This window comes from Drosophila takahashii, chromosome 3L (assembly GCF_030179915.1).
Source record: "Drosophila takahashii strain IR98-3 E-12201 chromosome 3L, DtakHiC1v2, whole genome shotgun sequence".
Taxonomy (NCBI): domain Eukaryota; kingdom Metazoa; phylum Arthropoda; class Insecta; order Diptera; family Drosophilidae; genus Drosophila; species Drosophila takahashii.
Window position 1 is genome coordinate 7,372,440 of NC_091680.1, and position 6,193 is coordinate 7,378,632.

A 6,193-nucleotide genomic window follows, 5' to 3' on the forward strand; every position below is an offset into this window, starting at 1 on the left:
TTGGGGCATTTTTTATTGGCAAAGTTCAATGGTCTTCTTGGTAAATGTTGGCGCCTAGATACGTGCGTTTTTCTGGCAATTCTTGCGGATTGTCCCACAAAAGAGGTCACAAATGTGATAAATTTTTCAGCATACCCGGCAGTTCCGCCATATGCGGATATTTTATGGGTCGACTTCTTTCACCAATTCTTTGCTTTGTTAGTCAACACTGGCGAAGCTCGAAAAGAAGATTCTAAGATTTCTTTTACCATTTATTTTTTACACTGACCAAAAATATTTATGTTAAATACTTTAAAAAGTTTGAGTGGACTTCAATCAAGTGGGCTTTAAGTTTAATTTTTTTAATTTTCATTGTACTTGAAGATTTTTCTATAAGATTTTAAGAAGATTTTAAAATGAAATTTTCTTTATCATTTTGAAATGCTCTTGGTTTCCCTTTCTACCAGTTTAATTGTCTTGGTCTTTAAACATTTTTTTTATAATATTGTAAAACAATTTTCTTTCTTAAGCGAAAAATCTTGTGTATTTTAAATTTAATATTTATTTTCTAATTTAATCAAACTTGGTATTTTTGCAAGTGCAATTTTCCCGTTCAATGCAGCAGCCAAACAATGGCGGCGTCGGGAAGAAGCTCAGCTTACGACCAGATGCAGTGGACCAGCAAACAGACAATGGCCCGAAAAAATGCCAGAAGAAGCAGAAGAAGAAACCCAATTCAAAATAATAGTCTAATAAACTTACTTAGCGTGCGCACAGCTGATTAGCCTGCCCGGCTTTCCCGGCTTTCCACTCTCTTATGGCAACTGCGTTGGAGATTTTCCAAACTTTTTTCCGCTGCTGTTGGTTGGTTGGTGCTAGCTCATCTTAAAGCCAATTTCCCGCCCTCGCACTCCAGCTGCGGGAAAATTTTATTATTGCGCTTCTGCAGCTGGCCGGGGCAACAAAAACGTTCGCCGCGGTCGTTTGCTTAATGCGCCGCGTGCCTTTCGCCCCGGTCCGATCCGCCAGATAGCCACGGCTATATAGCCATAGCCAAAGCTATAGCCATGGCGATGAGCATGAGGATGAGGATGGCCGTGACGATGGCCTTTCTGTGCTTATGGCTGAGAAATGCTTTCTTTATGTATTAATAGTACTTTCACTCCCTTTAGCACTCGAAAGTCGCGCTAAGGATGGCAGCGTGATTGCAGGCATAATGGCTTAAGCCCCCTGAAGTTTGAGTTAATGGCTGATGGCAGCGACTTCATAAAGTACTAATTGAGTTTGCTAAATTTTGTAAATTAAGTCTCCATTGCGAAGAAACCTGTTTAAGTTTAGCATCTTGTGCCAAAAAGTTTAATCAGATTTTTAAATTATTAAATGAGAAATAAAATTGGTAGTTGTTGTATTAAAGTTAAGAGCTTAAATATATTTTTAATGAAATTAATTAATATTTTAAGAAATTGCACGTTCTCAATTTAATTCAAATTGCTTTAGGCTCAATGTTATGAAATTATATTTGCGAACGTCAATCAATGTGTCCGAAATTAGTTAAAGAGTTAAAGCCAAAATTCGTTCACTCAAAGCAACGAAGCTTTTTATTTAGTTGACAGCCCATTTAAAATCGATTTTAATCTGATTTAGAGAAGCTCCGAAAACAGAAATACTATTAAAAGTGCTTTTAAATAAAATTCACACTAGACGGACGAAAAATTCGCAATAAAATGAGAGTGATTCAACTAATCAAAGTGTCGTTAAAAATATTTGCATGGCCAAAAGCAAGAGAATCTTGATTTTAGTAAATAAACAAAATATTTCGGTACGACGTGTTTTATTTGCTTTTATTTTGGCACGGCAAAAATATTATATTTTTGGAAATTGGAAACCTGTTAAAATAGTAACATAGATTTTCAAGTCCTAATAACTTCATAAACAATGTAAAGATAAATGTTGCAATACAATTTCTAATTAAATTAAATGCAAATTTCATAAAAATAAAAAAGGTGCAAGGTGCAAAATTAATATTAATTAAAAATGACAGCCTACCCAACATATTGAGTGAATTATTATGCATGCACTTAGCGACTTTTCCCTGAAAGGTAATAAATAACCAAACGAATAAATTCAAAATTACACGATTTTATAATTTTAATTTGCAGCTTGCTGTGATCCCCGGCTGCTGTTGAATAAGTGCATAAATAAATTATGAAAATTCCCAATCCCCAGCCTTCAAATGCGATCATCACGCTACCATCACTGGGCTTGAAAGGAGCCATCACCGAGATGCCAGCGGAGGGGCAACTGAGCACCAGAGCACATTTATCCGGGAACGACTTCGGTGTTGTATCACGTAGTAAATAATTCCTTTGTGGCATTGTCTTGGTTGGCTTTGCAGCTTTCGGCTCTCGTCCTCTCATCCTTTTGTCCCCAATCTCTCCCTGAAATCCCCGAAATCCCAGAACTCCCCGAACTGCCATCCCGGCGTGGTCTAGTGGGTGTTTACGTGCTTTGAGAGGGGCGAAAATTGGTCTAGTGGAGATTGGGGGTTGAGTCTTTTATTGTTACGTGGCAAATACAACATAAAACGAACGTGTAAATGTTATTTCTTGATTTATTTCCGCGGTGCATGCAGATGCTTACGCCATCCGATTTTAAGGTTTCTGCCCATTCCGAAACCGAATCCGAATCCCCATCCAGCCAAGCATCCTCGATAGGTTACGTATACGTACGTATACGTAATGTGGCGGATTTTCGTTCGTTTCGTTTTCGCTTTGGTACGACGCGAAGCTTCGGCAAATATAAAATATTCCGCTTACCTTGCACAAATATTTATATATGGTCGGTACATAATATAAAATTACTGCATGTCTCTATATATGTGTACATATGTGTGCCCGCGTGCCTGTCACTGTGTTGGTCTACGTGACACTGTGTGAGTGTTTATGTTTGGGATGGCAAATTTTTTGTATCTGTGCCATTTGTTGTGTTTTTTTCGCTTATGCACCCTGTAAAGCAGGACGTGGGATCAATATGCTTTAGGGAATAAGGCGAGTGCAACATGTTACATGAGAAATATTTTTACAACATTATGACAACATTTCAATTAAATGAAATTAAATGAACATTACAAATGTACAAAACATTAATTTATTGATTTTAAAAGTGGTTACTTTTGGCTTATATACTTTTATTTTCTAACCTTAGGTAAGTCAACTGCATTTCAATTAATTAATTATATAATTTTATTTTCTAATCTTTTGTCAGAAACTTTATTATTTTAAAAACCTGCATTTTAATTTAATTCACACTCTTAAGTAAAATATATGAATCACTGTGTGCTTTTCTGATTTTCTTTGCTCAAAATATTTTATAAAAATATCTATAGGGTATTTTCTCCACTCACCTGTTATTTCGCCAGCCTCTCCATCCTGTTTTTGTTTCAGTATTTTGTAATTTTTGTCTCGCTTTTGTTCTACTTTGGTTTTATTTCTTCTTTTTTTTTGCCTGCTGTGTGCTGGCTGTTCGGCACAAAAGCAAACAATTTTCATGGGTGCAGGCGACTTTACATAGCCCGCTTTTTGCCCTTCCTCTTTCCCTTTCCCCATTATAATTCCCTTTATCTGGCCCGTCTAGGCAAATGCCCCCATGGCTTATATTTACCTCTCGGCTTAAGCCAAGGCGAGACGTTTGTCTCTTGGCCGCCAGTTTTGTTTTCGGGTTTTGGGGTCTGCTGATGCAGGGAAAAAAATATCCCCAAAAAAAATAAAATTGGAAAACCAAAATGTTATTAATTTACTGATATTACAAACACAAAATATTCAAAAAAATATATTTACTCAGTTTTCAGTAAATCTAAAGTTATACAAATAAATTGTTCTTTAATTTAGTCGGTTTTTAGTAGATCAAAAGAAGAAAGTTAAAACATAAAGTGTTCTTTAATATTTAAAGTTTCAAATATCCCATTACTTTTTTTATATTTTAAGGGATAGGTCCAACAATTATTTTTATCTAATAAAAAATTATAATTTTTTGACATTTTTTCCACTGCATAGGTTGAGCTCGTTTTATTGTTGTTGGGTGAGGTTTTGGTTTCGTGTTTCGCCTGTTGACGCAAATTGCCAAAATTGCCTGCGGTTGTGTTTACATGGCGAATGTAACAGACAACAGACAAGTGACAGCCGCACGCACCGAATTCAAATAAAAGCCAATGCCAATGCCGTGTCTACAAGTGTGGGGGGTTGGGTTGGAAAAGTGGGTGGAAAATCGGGCGGAAGGCCATACAAAATGCAGGACGAGTCAGCAATCGTGCGGTACATTATTTAATTTTGACATGTGCTTGGGGTTTTGTCATCTGTATGTACAGCTCGCCATGTAAATACCAATTGGCAATTCAAATTCGGGCTAATGTGCTTTTGATATATGGATTGAGGTTTCCGAAACATCCGCCACTAAGTAAGTACATCTATATATATGCATTGAAATAGATTCCTGCCCCAGACTCATTTGCGGCTATCAACGGTAAGGCGTCTTTGATGATTTTATTGGCTTTCGGTTGCCTTTTTCGATAAATCATTTGCATTTATGGCATGTGACAAGTCCTGCTGCTCTCTATACCCATCTCTATCTCCATTTTTCTGTGTGTCTCTCTCTAATGACGGCCAGTTTTGATCTGGATTGATGGCACTTCCATTAAACATGGATTCAAATCGAGTGCTTTCCGTTTCCTGTTCGGAATGCAGAACGGTTCACTTTAATGTTCAGTCGATTTTCGGCAATATTTGCAAACGGACGGTATTTTGGGGATTATTTTGAAGTGACGCCTGTTTTTGGTCAGGGGATTTAAGATGTATTTAAATTGTGATACCACATAAACCAATTTTGAAAAATGTAGTTGATTAGTTTTTTTAGCTAGTTTGATTATTAATTTTTATTACTAAATAATTACCCATAATAATTTTCATTCGATGAACTCTTATTGCCCTCGATAGCTTCAATTCACGTTTACCTTTATTATTTTCAGTTTGTTAAGGATCAATTAAAACGTTCGAGGAAACAATAGCACTTTTTATTGTTTGCTCGATATCGCTTGTTTCTCTTGATAGTTTTTCCATTGCCCTTTGACTGCTGAAAATATTTTCCCATTTTCTTTCAACTTTTTCTCCTGTTGCCTGGCTTTGTTGTCTGCACTTTCCAATCTCCTTTCGTTTTTCCTCTCTCTCTATTCTACTTCGGTTTTGTGTATTTTTTGTGCAACGTTTGCCAATGGCCATTCACTTCACGAGACATGGATTTGATTGCTCCGATGCTTTTCACTGTCTATCCTCCTCATCTTAACCGATTGATTACTAGTGGGCGAGATATTGTCCAGTTCTGGTTAAAATTAAATTAGGCTAAATGAAAATGATCAAGGTTTATCATCAAACGATTTGTTTCTAATTTGTAGCTAGTATTGGAGGTTTTAAATATTTTAATTAAATATTAAATTATTTGTTTTAATGTTATAATAATGCACTTGTTAATCGGATTACTGGAAATACATTTTTCAATCCTATTTAAATTTTTTTTTATGTTTTAAAGCCATTGAGAGAACATGAGCTTGCATTTTTGGAAAACAAATTGTTTGCTTGGTAGAAAACCTATTAAATTGTGTAAACATATCCTCTTCTTTTCCCAGGTTCTCGGTGGGTTAACACAGCTCTGCTCTGCTCCTCGATTATTGCTCTGTTGAATGGCGCTGCCGAGATATAAATTTCAACAGTATACTTTTTTCACCCACTTTATACTTTCTATATTTCTTCGTTCTTCGCTTTTTTTTTGTGTGTGGCTCAAAAGCAAATCTGTGTAGTGGGCGCTGGTCCTTCCGCTTATCGAAGGCTCCTCAGATCCCAGATGCTTTTTGCTTTGCCGCTGTTCCTGCCGAGCCTCAATAAATCTACCATCCCATATCTCTCGCTGGGTCTTGCTTTCGTGTTTTTACAGCATCAACAACAAAATAACTCAAAGTGTCATCCAAACTCTTGAAGTCTATTGTGTTGGGCCTTTGTTATATTTTTCCCCCGACCTTCCGATTCTTAATGCCCTTTGCCCCGCTGGTTATCCTTACAAAACGTTTGACGATTGCAGTGGTTGTTGTTGTTGTTGGGGGTTACACGTGTTTCCATAGGCGTCATTATTTTGTCGTGCTTTCAGATGAATCGAAGCAATATGCAATACC

At 36.6% G+C, this 6,193-nt stretch overlaps 1 long non-coding RNA gene across 1 annotated transcript; it reads left to right on the top strand.

The window, feature by feature from the left end:
• Positions 1-1,936: 1,936 nt before the first annotated feature.
• Positions 1,937-2,568, top strand: LOC138913118 (uncharacterized). Its single transcript, XR_011418718.1, has 2 exons — positions 1,937-2,078; positions 2,139-2,568. It is a non-coding gene; the product is annotated as an uncharacterized lncRNA (long non-coding RNA).
• Positions 2,569-6,193: the final 3,625 nt, after the last annotated feature.